At 29.2% G+C, this 18479-nt stretch overlaps 1 long non-coding RNA gene across 1 annotated transcript; it reads left to right on the top strand.

The window, feature by feature from the left end:
* Positions 1-4061: 4061 nt before the first annotated feature.
* LOC142230297 (uncharacterized) lies at positions 4062-4857 on the top strand. Its single transcript, XR_012720637.1, has 2 exons — positions 4062-4630; positions 4711-4857. It is a non-coding gene; the product is annotated as an uncharacterized LOC142230297 (long non-coding RNA).
* The last annotated feature ends 13622 nt before the right edge of the window (positions 4858-18479 follow it).

Below are 18479 nucleotides of genomic sequence, written 5' to 3' on the forward strand. Positions count from 1 at the left end.
ATGAAAATTTTTCGATATATCAATGAAAATTTTTCGTTGGCCCAAATTTAATGAATTTTTCTTTGTGTGAAACCTACTTCCTTACTGAGTGTAATTAACCCGGGCTGTACTAGCGGGCTGTACACACATTGGACCGTCACAAAACCTTCTCGTGCTGATAGCTGATAAACATACCATTGATATTTCCAAATTTGGGTTACTAACAGTTTTCACTAAAGTAATTTAACTTACCAGAAACATATCACTATAGATTTAAAAGTAAACCAACCAATCCATTGTTCATGTATCGATTACTAACAATTTTTTTTACAAATCATTCCCATCGGTGTGCTTAATTCTCAAAGAAAACAGATATAAACGAATGCTTTCAATGGCTTATTCTCAGTACGATATTTTCACATTGATTAACGATATAAAATGAAACGTGATTTATAAGTGCTTTAGCGATTATTTCACGACCATGGGTTTCTTTTGTTTCGCTTCCACTTATATTTACTCTCGCTTTATGCTCAATTAAAAAAAAAAAAAAACAAACTGGAAATTATTACAGTTAGTGAAGTTGAAGAGCACCACTTGGTTAACACATGGTCAAAGTCCATCAACAGTAATTTATTACAATTTGTAATAAAAAGAAAAATATAATGCCCAGTAAACTCATGGCCAAAGTAGAGGGAAGAGAAAAGGTAAATTTCAATGTTCAAATCGATGCAATTAATTCCGCTATACCTCAATAACAGAAAGTTTTTCAAGATTTTGTAAAATTAATCCAAGGATTCTGTAATAAAATAATACAATAGTGTATATATGCATTGACAACCAATTTTTAAATTCATTCTATTGACAGTTGATATTATTGTTTAAAAGCTAACAAAATCATTTTGATTTACTGCATTCAGAAATAAATGTATATGTACGTGATGGAATTAAAGCCTAAATCAATCATTCTGAATTATATTTGGCTGAAAGTTCATAAGTGACTATCGTTAGAGCCCTCCAGAATATACATGCGAATGTGTTGTTTCTCGTACCATCGTTGATTCCCGTGATACTGGAAGTAAAACACACTTTAAGACAACAAAAATGGGTAAAACAAAAGGAAAACTTGTTAAAACTGTTCAAGAGGCTTTGCAGCATATACTGAATTTCATCGTATAAATTTTTCTTGTATATCTAATTATACAATTATTTTTCGAGCTTTATGGACAGATATAGATTAAGGAACATGGTTAATAGAGCCATTGAAAAGAAAACGCCAGATACAAATCTATACAAGCCTGGACTGTACATGTTTCGGTTCGGGCGAATGAACCTTTCCACAGCCTTTAGTATAGATCTGGCTGGGAGAGATAACTCAATTTTGGGCCCTTTATGCTAACTCCTTATGGAGAAAACATTTGGGAAATTTCCTCTTACAAATTGAATCATCTTTTCTCTTACAAGTCCCTTAATCTTATTTGAAAAGATGATGTACAGTGGGAGAAAAGATGATTCAATTTGTAAGAGGAAATTTCCAAATGTTTTCTCCATAAGGAGTTAGCATAAAGGGCCCAAAATTGAGTTATCTCTCCCAGCCAGATCTATACTAAAGGCTGTGGAAAGGTTCATTCGCCCGAACCGTAACATGTACAGTAGGTAGGGTCACGGCCTAAGGCAAAAAAAAAAGTTGATGCAGTCACCCCCCAGTTTTGTACCATATTTGAAGACAATTTCAGAACACGAAAACTTTTGTTTTTCCGTGCACCCTACGACCCCCCGAAATACAATTTACTGTGCTGTGTCGTCATTTGAAGTCCGATCGAAAAGAAACGCATATCGTTGTTCATGGTTGATCAGGGGCTATATTTCGTGCATTGGTCATTTTTGACTCCGACGTCAAATTTGATTTTTAATTTTTTTATTTCGCTTCGTATACCCCTATTATGCCCATTTCTTATAACCATTATAAAGATCTTATCAAAATATGAAACTTTTGCTTTGGAAGTATTTAATTATATTCATAAACAAAAAAGTTACAGAGATTTTAAAAAGTCAATAGGTCACCCTACACCATCAAATATCTTTTGCTGTGTTGTCATGATATCCGATCGAAAGCACATGCACATCGTTATTCATATCTACGAAATTAATTTGAAAGGTATTTAATACACACAAACTGTTTATCTGTAAATTTCTAACCGTATCATTGTATACATACTCGTTGTGTGCACTATGGCATTTTCAGCGTTATGCAAAGTGCATGTGTTTTTGCTAGAACAATTTGAGAACAGTAGGCTCTCAAATTGTTCTAGCAAAAAATCTAACAAACACTTTCGCTACATGATTTCTTAAGTCTGTCCATATTTTTGTGAGAGAAGGCTGTTGATAGTATTTGAAAAAAGTGAAAACAAAACAAGTAAGGAAAGTCTAAAGTCGGGCGGGGCCGACTATATTATACCCTGCACCACTTTGTAGATCTAAATTTTCGTTACCATATCACATCCGTCAAATGTGTTGGGTGCTATATACAAGGATTTGTCCCAAATACATACATTTAAATATCATTCGATTTGGACAGAATTTGATAGACTTTTACAAAATCTATAGACTCAAAATTTAAGTTGGCTAATGCACTAGGGTGGAACACAATTTTAGTAAAAAAATATGGGAAACATTTAAATCTGAAGCAATTTTAAGGAAACTTCGCAAAAGTTTATTTATGATTTATCGCTCGATATATATGTATTACAAGTTTAGGAAAATTAGAGTCAGTTTTACAACTTTTCGACTAAACAGTGGCGATTTTACAAGGAAAATGTTGGTATTTTGACCATTTTTGTCGAAATCAGAAGAACATATATATGGGAGCTATATCTAAATCTGAACCGATTTCAACCAAATTTGGCAGACATAGCTACAATGCTAATTCTACTCCATGTGCAAAATTTCAACTAAATCGGAGCAAAACATTGGCCTCTGTGGTCATATGAGTGTAAATCGGGCGAAAGCTATATATGGGAGCTATATATAAATCTGAACCGATTTCAATCAAATTTGGCACGCATAGCTAGAATGCTAAATCTACTTCCTGTGCAAAATTTCAACCAAATTGGGCCAAAACTCGGGCTTCTGGGGCCATATAAGTCCATATCGGGCGAAAAATATATATGGAAGCTATATCTAAATCTGAACCGATTTCAATCAAATTCGGCACACATGACTATACTACCAATTGTACTCCTTGTGCAAAATTTCAAGCTAATCGGGATAAAAGTCTGGCTTCTGGGTCCATATAAGTGCATATCGGGCGAAAGATATATATGGGAGCTATATCTAAATCTGAACCGATTTCAATCAAATTTTGCACACTTGACTATACTACTAACTGTACTCCTAGTGCAAAATTTCAACCAAATTCGGCCAAAAATCTGGCTTCTGGGGCCATATAAGTCCATATCGGACGAAAGATATATATGGGAGCTATATCTAAATCTGAACCGATTTCAATCAAATTTTGCACACTTGACTATACGACTAAGTGTTATGTTAATACAATATTTCAAGCAAATCGGTATAAAACTCTGGCTGCTGGGTCCATATTAGTGCATATCGGGCGAAAGATATATATGGAAGCTATATCTAAATCTGAACCGATTTCAATAAAATTTGGCACACTTGACTATAGTACTAATTGTTCTTCTTGTGCAAAATTTTAAGCAAATTAGGGTAAGACTCTGGCTTCAGGGGCCATATAAGTCCATATCGGGCGAAATATATATATGGGAGCTATATCTAAATCTGAACCGATTTTTTCCAAAATTAATAGGGATCTATTCTGAGCCAAGACACATACTTGTGCCAAATTTGAAGTCGATTGGACTAAAACTGCGACCTAGACTTTGATTACAAAAATGTGTTCACGGACAGACGGACAGACGGACATCGCTATATCGACTCAGGAACCCACCCTGAGCATTTTTGCCAAAGACACCATGTGTCTATCTCGTCTCCTTCTGGGTGTTGCAAACATATGCACTAACTTATAATACCCTGTTCCACAGTGTGGAGCAGGGTATAATGAAATTCGAAGCTCGGGTTATCGACAAAACTAAATTACCAACAAATCATCAAGTTATTGAATTCCTTTTATATTTAAAGAAAGCAGGTTAAAAATGAATCTACTAGTCATGTTACAGACGATAAACGATTGCGTTATATAATATCCAAAATTAAAAGTCGCCAACAACATAGTAAACTTGATTCTAGACAGGATTTGTTATAAATTAATTCTAAAAAGTTGTTAGCCGCATAATAAAATTGTACAATTAATAAACATGAAATGTACTCAAATCAAATACAAATCTAATCTAATATTTTCTTGTTTAAAGTATTTACTCATGTGACAACATTGCTCACCATTGTGAAGATGACAAGAAAACGCAAAAAAAAATACGGCGTAGTCAGATGTTGAAAGGCAGAAATTTAACCAATGTGTAAGCAGCATAACGATCTTCGTAATTTTCCACAATTCCGTTACCACTTACTTTTATTGTTAGATTGATTGTTAGATTTTAAAACAGTAGGCTCTCAAGTTGTTCAAGCAAAAACACAAGAACTTTGCATAACGCAGAAAATGTCGTAGTGCACACAACGAGTATGTATACAATGATACGGTTAGAAATTTACAGATAAACAGTTTGTGTATATTAAATACCTTTCAAATTAATTTCGTAGATGTGAATAACGATGTGCATGTGGTTTCGATCGGATATCATGACAACACAGCAAAAGCTATTTGATGGTGTAGGGTGACCTATTGACTTTTTAAAATCTCTGTAACATTTTTGTTTATGAATATAATTAAATACTTCCAAAGCAAAAGTTTCATATTTTGATAAGATCTTTATAATGGTTATAAGAAATGGGCATCATAGGGGTATACGAAGCGAAATAAAAAAATTAAAAATCAAATTTGACGTCGGAGTCAAAAATGACCAATGCACGAAATATAGCCCCTGATCAACCATGAACAACGATATGCGTTTCTTTTCGATCGGACTTCAAATGACGACACAGTACAGTAAATTGCATTTCGGGGGGTCGTAGGGTGCACGGAAAAAAAAAAGTTTTAGTGTTCTGAAATTGTCTTCAAATATGCTACAAAACTGGGGGGTGACTGCATGAACTTTTTTTCGCGACCCTATCTAATGTACAGTCCAGGCGTGTATAGATTTGTATCTGGCGTTTTCTTTTCAATGGCTCTATTAACCATGTTCCTTAATCTATATCTGTCCATAAAGCTCGAAAAATACTTTTATAATTAGATATAATGCATTTGGACGTCAATTGCCTGTTTCGGTATCAGGCTAACATGAAATATAATTTTCTTGTATAGTTTTCTTGCTTTCGTGTCGTTAACATTGAAAATTTAATCAGCTGGCAAAAAAATTGGTGCATTAGAGGGTTAAAGTGCAACAGCTCATCGAGGTACAAAACACTTTAGATAGGAAAGATCCAATGAGTTGCTTTGTTTGCCACTACCGTGTTTGGTTTTCTGTGAAGAAAAGCCATTCAAAATTGATTAAGTTGTGAAAAAACATAATGATCAAGCTTACCTGCCAAAGGCCATCAATGGTGTGAGCTGCCTTAAAGGTCAATGGTCACTCCCTTCTCGTATTCAGCGACCATGGGATCATAATAAATGCTGAAATATTATTAGGAAAATGACTTAAACAGATTATTGAAGAACATGGACATTCCAAACGGACTCATCACATACTCAGCACACATCAAGCAAGAATGGCTTAAAATGGAGGTTATTTCTCCAAAATCTCCGCATATCAATCCGTTAGACTAGGGCCTGGGGAATTTTAAAATTGTCACTAAAAGATACTAAAGTGATCTCAAAAAAAAAAAATTCTTCACAAAATTTTATTTCTATTGAAAATTTTGACGGCATTTTATCTCTATTGAAAATTTTGACAAAATTTTATTTCTAGAAAATTTCTTCAAAATTTTATTTCTATAGAAAATTTTGACAAAATTGTATTTCTATAGAAAATTTTGACAACATTTTATTTCTATAAAAAATTTTGACAAAATTGTATTCCTATAGAAATTATACTTCTATAGAAATTATCTATATATATAAAATTCAAATTATGTTTGTTATCTGAGATTTACAGAGAACATGCGGTGAGGTTATGGAATTAATATGGGTTACCTGATGATTTCATATGTGGACGGGGAGGGGGACCTGCCCCTTGCCCTACTTTTTTAAACTTGGAACAAAATTATGCGATTTGCTTGAAATTTTCATTGAATGTTGGGGTTGGCATCTAGACAAAAATCCGCTACATTATTTTCCGATATTTGGTCGGGGAGGGGGACCACCCCTTTGCCAGATTTTTTTTTTTTTTTTTTTGACAGTACAAACAAAACTAAACTCCCCCGACTGAAATTTTACGGAAAAAATGGTTATGAAATTTATATCAGGTTCTTAATTTTTTAATAAAAATAAAAGGGCATAGGGAGACATCCGCTTCTCTTAAGTACATACAGAGAAACAATTAAACTTTTACCGAGTTACTTCAAATTTACAGAGGATTGGGGAGAGGTTACGATATTAATAGTTGATACCTGATTTTGTGATATTTGGACGGAAGAGAGGCTGCCCTTTTAGGCTTATAATTTGCTTGACATTTTCTGGGACGTTTACAAAAGATACGCTACATCACTTTTCGATATTTAGTCGGGGAGGAGGTCCTCCTTTAAAATTGCAAAAAAAACAACAATTCTTCGAAGAGGCAACCTTCCTTGCCCCACACTTGAAGGAAAGTTTTAAGAATTTTCAGGGAAGGTTAGGGGTGCTATTCACTACGGTGTTTGTCGATATTGTATCGGGGAAAGTGACGTCCCTTTAAAACAATAGAGCACAATTTAAACATCTCCGATCTACTTGAAATTTACAGGGAACGTGGGAGGAGATGATTGAATTTATACATGATTTTTAAATTAGTATATGATCTTTCGATATCTGGTTGGGGAAGGGGAAAATTGAAATAAACTTTGTCGATTTACTTCGATACAATTTGTATGGACCACTGAGTAGTTGTGAAATTAATATAGGGTACGTGATAGTCCGATATCAGGTCGGAGTGGAGCGATGGTGGGGGGAGGGTTCCCTTTTGTCCGTTTTTTTTTTCTTAAATTGAAAGTAGAGGGTTGTCCGTAAATGGGAACTCGGTACATAATTTTATGATTTTTGCACAGGCTTCTGCCAGACTTCTTTTTAGTAAAGAACTTAAATTTACACGAAATTGGCAGCCAACATAGAGGGTACATCATTTTCCAACATTTTAGGAAATGTCAATGTGGTAAAATTTTTTACTATTTTTGTTTTTTCCGATTTATTGGATGGGAAACAGTAATTCTTTGTATGTTATTATAATATAGTGCTTAATTTTCAGATATGTTGAGGAGAAGGATACCTTTCCTTGACAAACCACACTTAAAATTCACAAGAAATATAGAAGATTGTCCAACTACTTGAATACAGAACATTATTAAAAAAAATTTGGAGGAAAGGGTACACCTTTCCCGCCGTATTTGTACCTATAAACGAAAAATCAAGTAGTCCGATTTGTTTAAAAGAATTTAAATCTTTTCGAATTTGTTTTCAGCACGAAGGATATAGTTGACTAAGTTAACGCAAAATGTTCCTCCAAATACGCTTCGGAAGGCGCAGCGAAGCGGGCCGGGTTACGCTAGTATTTCTATAGAAATTGTATTTCTTTAGAAAATGTTGACAAAATTTTATTTCTATGTACAATTTTGAAAAAATTTTATTTCTATATACAATTTTGACAAAATTGTATTTCTATTGAAAAGTTTCACTAAATTGTATTTCTATAGAAAATTTTGACAAAATTATATTTCTATAGAAAATTTTGTCAAAATTTAATTTCTATGTACAATTTTGAAACAATTTTATTTCTGTATACAATTTTGACAAATTTTTTTTTTATAGAAAATTTTGACAAAATTATATTTCTATAGAAAATTTTGTCAACATTTTATTTCTATAGAAAATTTTATCAACTTTTTTTTCTCTAAGAAAACTTGTCAAAATTTTTTTTATTCAGCCAATTTTGCCAACATTTTATTTCTATAAATAGTTTTGTCAAAATTGTATTTCTATAGAAAATTTTGTCAAAATTTTTTTTCTATAGAAAATTTTGACAATATTTTATTTCTATAGACAATTTTGCCCAAATTTTATTTTAAAGAAAATTTTGCCAAAATTTTATTTCTACAGAAAATTTTAACAAAATTTTATTTCTATACAAAATATTGACAAAATTTTACTTCTATAGAAAATTTTGACAAAATTTTATTTCTATAAAAAATTTTGTTAAAATTTTATTTCTGTAGCAAAGTTTGCCAAACTTCAAAGAAAATTTTAACAAAATTTTATTTCTATATACAATTATGTCAAAATTTTATTTCTATAGAAAATTTTAAAAATATTTTATTTATATAAACAATTCTGCCAAAATTTTATTTCTACAGAAAATTTTAACAAAATTTTATTTCTATACAAAATATTGACAAAATTTTACTTCTATAGAAAATTTTGACAAAATTTTATTTCTATAATAAATGTTGTTAAAATTTTATTTCTGTAGCAAAGTTTGCCAAACTTCAAAGAAAATTTTAACAAAATTTTATTTCTATATACAATTATGTCAAAATTTTATTTCTATAGAAAATTTTAAAAATATTTTATTTATATAAACAATTTTGTCAAAATTTTATTTCTATAGACAATTTTGTCAAAACTTTACTTCTATGTACAATTTTGACAAAATTTTATTTCTATATAGAATTTTGACAACATTTTTTTTTCTATATAGAATTTTGACAAAATTTTATTTCTATAGAAAATTTTGACAAAATTGTATTTCTATAGAAAATTTTGACAAAATTGTATTTCTATAGAAAATTTCGTCAATATGATATTTCTATAGAAAATTTTAAAAATTTATTTTTTATAGACAATTTTGTCAAAATTTTATTTCTATGTACAATTTTGACAAAATTTTATTTCTATGTAGAATTTTGACAAAATTTTATTTCTATAGAAAAGTTTGTCAAAATTGTATTTCTATTGAAAATTTTGACAAAATTGTAATTCTATGGAAAATTTTTCCAAAATCTTATTTCTATAGAAAGTTTTGCCAAAATTTTATTTCTATAAGAAATTTTGACAACCTTTTATTTCTATAAGAAATGTTGTCAAAATTTCATTTCTATAGAAAATCTTGTCAATATTTTGTTTCTATAGAAGGGAGCCACCGTAGTGCAATGGTTAGCATGCCCGCCTTGCATACACTAGGTCGTGAGTTCTATTCCTGCTTCGATCGAACAACAAAAAGTTTTTCACCGGTGGATTATCCCACCTCAGAAATGCTGGTGACATTTCTGAGTTTTTCACAGCTTCTCTAAGTGGTTTCGCTGCAATGCGGAACGCCGTTGGGACTCGCCTATAAAAAGGAGGTCCCTTGTCATTGATCTTAACATGGAATCGGGCTGCACTCCGAGATAAGAGAGAATTTCACCACTGTGGTATCACAATGGACTGAATAGTCTAAGTGAGCCTGATATATTGGGCTGACACCTAACCTATCCTATTTCTTAAGAAAATTTTGTCAAAATTTTATTTCTATAGACAATTTTGACAACATTTTATTTCTATACAGAGTTTTGACAAAATTGTATTTCTATAGAAAATTTGAAAAAAAATTATTTCTATTCAAAATTTTGCCAAAATTTTATGTTTATAAGAAATTTTGTCAAAATTTTATTTCTATAGGAAATTTTGCCAACATTTTATTTCTATAGAAAATTTCATTTCTATGGAAAATTTTTTCAAAATTTTATTTCTATAGAACATTTTATTTCTATGGAAATTTTTTTCAAAATTTTATATTTATAGTAAATTTTGCCAATATTTTATTTCTATAGAAAATTTTTTCAAAATTTTATTTCTATAGAACATTTTGTCAAAATTTTATTTCTCTAAGAACTTTTTTCTTTAGAAAATTTTGCCAACATTTTAATGCTATAGATAGTTTTGTCAAAATTTTATTTCTATGGAAAATTTTGTCAAAATTTTATGTCTATGGAAAATTTTGTCAAAATTGTATTTCTATAGAAAATTTTTATTTCTATGGAAAAGCTTGCCAAAATTTTATTTCTATAAAAAATTTTGTCAAAATTTTATTTGTATAGGAAATTTTGCCAACATTTTATTTCTATAAAATTTTATTTCTATGGAAAATTGTTTCAAAATTTTATTTCTATAGGAAATTTTGGCAACATTTTATTTCTATAGAAAATTTTATTTCTATGGAAAATTTTTTCAAAATTTTATTTCTATAGGAAATTATTTCTTTGGAAAATTTTGTCAAAATTTTGTGTCTCTGGAAAATTTTGTGTCTCTGGAAAATTTTGTCAAAATTTTATTTCTATAGAAAATTTTGACAAATTTTTATTTCTATAGAAAGTTTTGCAAAAATTTTATTTCTTTTAGAAATTTTGTCAAAATTTTGTTACTATAGGAAATTTTGCCAATATTTTATTTCTAAAGAAAATTTTTTCAATATTTTATTTCTATGGAAAATTTTTTCAAAATTTTATTTCGGAGTGGAATATTTTGCAAAATCTACCAACATTTCATTCGTTCTTGTGTGTGACCATAATGTTTATTGGTGTGTTTGTTCGAATTGTAAATGTTCTCTCCTTCAACAAAGTTAACAAATAAATTAAAACATATCTCCCTTATTCGTATAAGGGCATTTTGTCTAACATTACATTTAATGTCTAAACATCTAAATTAAATGTGGAAAGGGCATTTTATGGAGATTTCGTCTACGTATCATAAATCAATTGATGATGGATGTTTGCGTGTTTTTCGCGATGACAGAAAATATCCGAAAAAAACGAATTCGTTTTATTGTTGCTTGCGTGTAAGACAACAATAAAAATTGTAATCATGAAACGATTAATCGGAAATAAAAACAGGCGATTTATTTTCATTGATTCCCTCCATCTACAATACCTACTTGAGCTCATGTGTGAGCGCAGTTAACATATCATAAACCGAAACCAGTAAAACAAAAATAAACCAAAACCTTAGATATTTCATTGTAGAAATAAAATCTTTAATTTGTGTGGGCGTATGTAAATTGTTCGCATTTGATTGGAGCTGCCATGGTGTAGATATTTTGTATTCCTTAGCATTTAATCGTAGTAGCGGTAGCACAAATAACTTTAAAACTGCCTAAATTTTATGGCCCCATTTTTAATTTTGAATAAACACACAAATTATTTAGGAAATAATCGTTGTACGAGTAGAGAAGGAATAAAATGAGGTATCTCCAAAACATAAATTTTGACTACATCAATCGCTTTTCCAGTTGTAGCAAGAAGTTAACCTCTGCTTTTATTTTTTACGTATGGAAATGAAAATAAGTCGTTCGGTGCCACGTTAGCACCATATGAAAGATAACCACTGTTTTACTACAAATGGTAATTTTCACAGTTTGGTAGATTGACAGAATTCTTCATGTTTTGTATATTTTGAAAATATTCCTCTTCAAATTAGAGGTATTCTATCAATTTTCTAGAGAAATAAAATTTTGACAAAAATTTCTATAGAAATAAAGTTTTGCCAAATTTTCTATTTGTGAAAACAATTGTGAAAACAATTTTCTATAGAAATAAAATATTTACAAAATTGGAAAGATTTTTAAAGTTTAGGTTTTATCAATGGAAAACTTTGTCAAAATTTGATTGCTCTAGAAAATTTTGTCAAAATTTTATTTCTCTAGAAAATTGTGTAAATATTTTATATGTAGAGAAAATTTTTTCAAAATTTTATTTCTATGGAAAATTTTTTAAAAAACTTTAATTTTGTAGAAAATTGCGCCACTGTGGGTCCCGCAGCAGCGTAACAGCTCACGTAATCGTGGTGAAGGCTGAACGTTTTATTTCTATAGAAAATATCTTCAATTTTTTTTTCTATAGAAATTTGTGTAAAATGTTTATATATAGAGAATTTTTTTTCATAATTTAATTTCTGTAGAAAATTTTGTCAAAATTTTATTTTTATAGAAAATTTTGTCAAAACTGTATTTTTATAGAAAATTTTGTCAAAATTTTATTTTTTTAGAAAATGTTGTCAAAATTTTATTGCTATAGGAAATTTTGACAAAATTTTATTTCCATAACAAATTTTGTCAAATTTTTATTGCTATGGAAAATTTCTTAAAAATTTTAATTTTATAGGAAATTGCGCCACCGTGGGTCCCGCGCCAGCGAAACAGCTCGCGTAATCGTGGTGAAGACTGAAAATTTTATTTCTATAGAAAATTTTTTCAAAATTTTATTTCTATAGAAATTTTTGTCAAAATTTTATTTCTATAGAAATTTTTATCAAAATTTTATTTCTGTAGAAAATTTTGTCAAAATTTTATTTCTGTAGAAAATTTCGTCAAAATTATATTTCAATAGAAAATTTTGTCAAAATTTTACTCCTATAGAAAACTTTCCCAAAATAAAAATACTTTTTTTTTATTAAGCAAATAAATCATATTCGTTAGTGGTAAAGATGCTCTCGGTTTTGCTTCCCACTGCATATTTTATGGGGTCTTAATTCAAAATTTTATTTTTTTAGAAAATTTTGTCAAAATTTTATTTTTATAAAAAATTTTGTCAAAATTTTATTTTTATAGAAAATGTTGTTAAAAATTTATGTCTCTTGAAAATTTTGTCAAAATTTTATTGCTATAGAAATTTTTTTCATAATTTTATTTCTATAGAAAATTGTTTCCTAATTTTATTTCTATAGAAAATTTTGTCAAAATTTTATTTTTATAGAAAATTTTGTTAAAATTTTATTTTTATAGAAAATTTTGTTAAAATTTTATTTTTATAGAAAATTTTGTCAAAATTTTATTTGTTTAGAATATATTATCAAAATTTTATTTCCCTAGAAAATTTTGTTAAAATTTTATTGCTTTAGGAAATTTTGGCAAAATTTTATTTCCATAACAAATTTTGTCAAATTTTTATGGAAAATTTTCTATGGAAAATTTCTGGGGTCCCGCGCCAGCATAACAGCTCGCGTAATCGTGGTGAAGACGGAAAATTTTTGTTTCTATACAAAATTTTTTTACGATGGAAACAGAAGAGGACAACAAGTTACCATACTTAGATACCATAATTCTAAGGCACAGAAATGGAGTAAAAATTAACTGGTATCAAAAGCCAACAGCCACAGGACGATTGATAAATTTCAACTCCAAACATCCTAGACGAGTTATAATGAATACGGCTACAAATTTTATAAGAAGAGTACACGATATCAGCGACAAAATATTTCATAAGGACAACGAAGATAAGATAAGGACCATATTGCGATTAAATGAACATGTAAAAGAACAACAACATATCAAACATGACGAAATTGAACCCAAAATTTATAAACCCTTGACATATGTCCCCCAATTCTCGGAAAGATTCAAATCATCTAACATGCTAAATAAGGACAAATTTCAAATTGCACAAAGGGCTCATAATACAGTAAATCAATTCTTCAGCAAGACAAAATCCAAAATTAAGAAAGAAGACAAGTCAAACGTAGTATATAAGATCAAATGCAATGGAAATGACTCTGATACTTGCCAAAAAGTATATATTGGTACAACGAAAACCAAATTAAAAACTAGACTCTCAGGGCATAAATCTGATCAGAAAGCCACTGATAAGCCCTTGGAGCAAAAGACGGCACTTGCAGCACATTGCATTTTAACAGGACACAAACCAAACTTTAAGGACGTAGATATTTTGACGCAAGAAACCAATTATAAAAGGAGATTTACTCTGGAGATGCTACATATTATAAATGTACCTGCAGAAAGACGAATGAATTTTAAGACTGATACGGACCATTGTGCACATATTTATAGAAATATTGTACAAAAATATAGAAAGACAGATTAGCTTTTAGTTGTAAATATACTCCCTTGTAAAGAAGTTCACTGTTCTTTAAATTTAAATGTAATTATCTGTGTTTTTCATGTAATGATATATTTTTTTTGTTAATGTGTTAAATGTTTTCTCTTTTTGTTTAAAGTAATTTCCCTGAAGACGAGCATCGGAGATGTCTCGAAATATTGGAAAATTTTAAATATAAAAATACAACTCAAAAAACAACAACATCTGTTTTTAATCACATGACCTCAAGCCGAACTAAGCAAATATAATTAAAAGTTTAAAGGTCAACTAATTAAAACAACAAAATACACGGAAGGCACACCGCAATAATTTTCTAAATGAAACTTTACAAAAACATTAAACATAAATATAACACAGAAACGAAAAATATAATCAAACAATATTCCAAAAGTAACAGGCAAGCAGCATCCCTAAAGGCATCAACCACTTTTCTAATAAAATGCAAACAAGCAGGTATTATACCAAAATTCATCACTAATACAACAACACATACTTATAACATCTTCAATACTAACAACTTGCCGCCAAAATTCAAACGAGAATTAGAAAAGCATAACTATAACTTTCACACTAAAGTATTGAATCTCATCATACAATACAAACACATGCAAATACACAAAAATACAATAATGATTTCTAATGCTAAAGATAAACTAAGCAAAGTCATGAGCACGGATGACTACAACAAATTCATTGAGAGTGAAAATACTCTCAGAATATCACACAACTATAGAATTAAAACTACTCACATTAAAAAACTAAACGCATTAAAACAACAACAACAAGTAGAGCTTGGCATGAACAACAAAACAAGTTGGTTTGAGAACCTCACAAATAAAACCATACCAACTAATGTTAAATGGCTGCTTTCTCTAGGATCCAAGTTTTCTCTTCCGACAACAACAACTTCCTTTCCTTTGTTCAATGTTATAGCTGAAGGCGATGAGTGCATACAAGGTTAGGTTAGGTTATGTGGCAGCCCGATGTATCAGGCTCACTTAGACTATTCAGTCCATTGTGATACCACAGTGGTGAACTTCTCTCTTATCACTGAGTGCTGCCCGATTCCATGTTAAGCTCAATGACAAGGGACCTCCTTTTTATAGCCGAGTCCGAACGGCGTTCCACATTCCAGTGAAACCACTTAGAGAAGCTTTGAAACCCTCAGAAATGTCACCAGCATTACTGAGGTGGGATAATCCACCGCCGAAAAACTTTTTGGTGTTCGGTCGTAGCAGGAATCGAACCCACGACCTTGTGTATGCAAGGCGGGCATGCTAACCATTGCACCACGGTGGCTCCCCAGTGCATACAAACATTAGACAATAAAGAAGAACAAGAGAACGCGAGAGTACGTTTAGCTTCTCTTATAGATGACCACATACAAAAGACTAAACCAAATAAGAAAGAGAAATTTATACTTGACACAGTGGGGGAGACACGGAAATATCTAAAGGAAAATAAAGATTTACTTATTCTAACTGCTGATAAAGGGGGAAAACCGTAGCGATGTATAAAGACGATTATGAAATAAAGATGAAAAATATTTTAAGAGATATTTGTACATATAGACGCTTAAAAAGAAATCCGACATCAACACTACAAACAAAAAATAACAAACTGGTGGAAAAATTATTCAGAATGAACATCATTGACACCAACGAAAAATTAAAATTGATATGTAAAACTGCTAACGCCCCTCGAATTTATGGACTTCCGAAGATACATAAGGAAGGAGTCCCTGTAAGACCGATATGTTCTTCAATAAATTCCCCCTCTTATGAACTATCAAAATATATTGTAAATATTTTGAAAAATTTGACGAAAGATTCCAAATATAATGTAAAGGACGCAATTGAATTTAAGAATAAAACCAGTAATATTAAGATTGAGGACAATGAAACAATGATCTCGTTTGACGTAGTATCTCTTTTTCCAAGCATTCCAGAAAATTTTATTTTTAAAGACAATTTTGTCAAAATTTTATTTTTAAAGAAAATTTTGTCAAAATTTTATTTCTATAGAAAATTTTGTTAAAATTTTAGTTCTATAGAAAATTTTGACAACATTTTATCTCTTTAGAAAATTTTGACAAAATTTTATTTCTTTAGAAAATGTTTTCAAAATGTTATTTCTATAGAAAATTTTGTCAAAATGTTATTGCTATAGAAAATTTTGTTAAAATTTTATTTCTATAACAAATTTTGTCAAAATTTTATTTCTATGGAACATTTTTTCCAAATTTTATTTTTATACAAAACTGCACAACGGTGGGTCCCGCGCCAGCGTAACAGCTCTCATAATCGTGGTGAAGACTGAAAAATTTATTTCTATAGACAATTTTGTCAAAATTTTTTTCTGTAGAAAATTTTGTAAAAATTTTATTCCTAGAGAAAATTTTTTCATAATTTTATTTCTATAAAAAATTTTGTCAAAATTTTATTGCTATAGACAATTTTGTAAAAATTTTATTGCTATAGAAAATATTGTCAAAATTGCATTTCTATAGCAAATTTTGTGAAAATTTTATTTCTATGGAAAATTTTTTAATTGTTTTAATTTTGTAGAAGAATGCGCCACTGTGGGTCCCGCGCCAGCGTAACTGCTCGCGTAATCGTGGTGAAGACTGAAAATTTTACTTCTATAGAAAATTTTGTCAAAATTTTCTTCTATAGAAAATTTTGTAAAAATTTTATTTCTATATAAAATTTTGTCAAAATGGTATTTCTATAGAAGATTTTGTCAAAATTTTATTTTTATAGAAAACTTTGTCAAATTTTTATTTTTATAGAAAATTTTATCAAAATTTTATTTCTATAGAAAATGTTGTCTAAATTTTATTACTATAGAAAATTTTGCCAAAATGTTATTTCTTTAAAAAATTTTGACAAAATTGTATTTATTTTAGAAAATTTTGTCAAAATTTTATTGCTATTGAAAAATTTGTTAAAATTTTATTGCTATACCAAATTTTTTCAAAATTGTATTTCTATGGAACATTTTGTCAAAATTTTATTTTTATAGAAAACTGCACAACGGTGGGTCCCGCGCCAACGTAACAGCTCTCATAATCGTGGTGAAGACTGAAAAATTTATTTCTATAGAAAATTTTGTCAAAATTTTTTTCTGTAGAAAATTTTGTAAAAATTTTATTCCTAGAGAATTTTTTTTCATAATTTTATTTCTATAGAAAATATTTTCTATTATTGTCAAAATTTCATTTCTATAGCAAATTTTGTGAAAATTTTATTTCTATGGAAATTTATTTAATTATTTTAATTTTGTGGAAAAATGCGCCACTGTGGGTCCCGAGCCAGCGTAACTGCTCGCGTAATCGTGGTGAAGACTGAACATTTTATTTCTATATTAAATTGTGTAAAAAGTTTATATATAGAAAAAAAAATTCATAATTTTTTTCTATAGAAATTTTTTTCATAATTTTATTTCTTAGAAAATTTTTTCATAATTTTATTTCAATAGAAAATTTTGTCAAAATTTTATTGCTATAGGACATTTTGACAAAATTTTATTTCCATAACAAATTTTGTCAAATTTTTATTTCTATGGAAAATTTCTTCAAAATTTTAATTTTAAAGGAAATTGCGCCACTGTGGGTCCCGCGCCAGCGAAAAAGCTCGCGTAATCGTGGTGGAGACTTAAGGTTTTATTTCTATAGAAAATTTTTTCAAAATTTTTTTCTATAGAAAATTTTGTCAAAATTTTATTTCTATAGAAAATTTTGTCAAAATTTTATTTTTATAGAAAATGTTGCCAAAATTTTATTTCTATAGAAAATTTTGTCCAAATTTTATTACTATAGCAAATTTTGTCCAAATTTTGTTACAAGAGAAAATTTTGTCAAAATTGTATTTCTATAGAAAATGTTGTCCAAATTTTGTTACTATAGAAAATTTTGCCAAAATGTTATTTCTTTAGAAATTTTTAACAAAATCTTATTTCTTTAGAAAATTTTATCAAAATTTTATTTCAATAACAAATTTTGTCAAAATTTTATTTCTATGGTACATATTTTCAAAATTTTATTTTTATAGAAAACTGCACAACGGTGGGTCCCGCGCCAACGTAACAGCTCTCTTAATCATGGTGAAGACAGAAAAATTTATTTCTATAGAAATTTTTTTCAAAATTTTTTTCTCTAGAAAACTTTATTCCTAGAGAAATTTTTTTCATAATTTTATTTCTATAGAAAATTTTGTCAAAATTTTATTTTTATAGAAAATTTTGCCAAAATTTTATTTCTACGGAAAATTTTCCCAAAAATATTTTTTTATAAAGCGTATTCGTAAGTGGTAAAGAGCTCTCGGTGTTGCTACCCACTGTATATTTTATGGGGTCCTAATTCAATATTTCTGATAGGTATAGTATTTGCACATCAAAGTCTTACAACTATGTTGGCTAGC

This window comes from Haematobia irritans, chromosome 3, assembly GCF_050003625.1.
Source record: "Haematobia irritans isolate KBUSLIRL chromosome 3, ASM5000362v1, whole genome shotgun sequence".
NCBI classification, from domain to species: Eukaryota; Metazoa; Arthropoda; class Insecta; order Diptera; family Muscidae; genus Haematobia; species Haematobia irritans.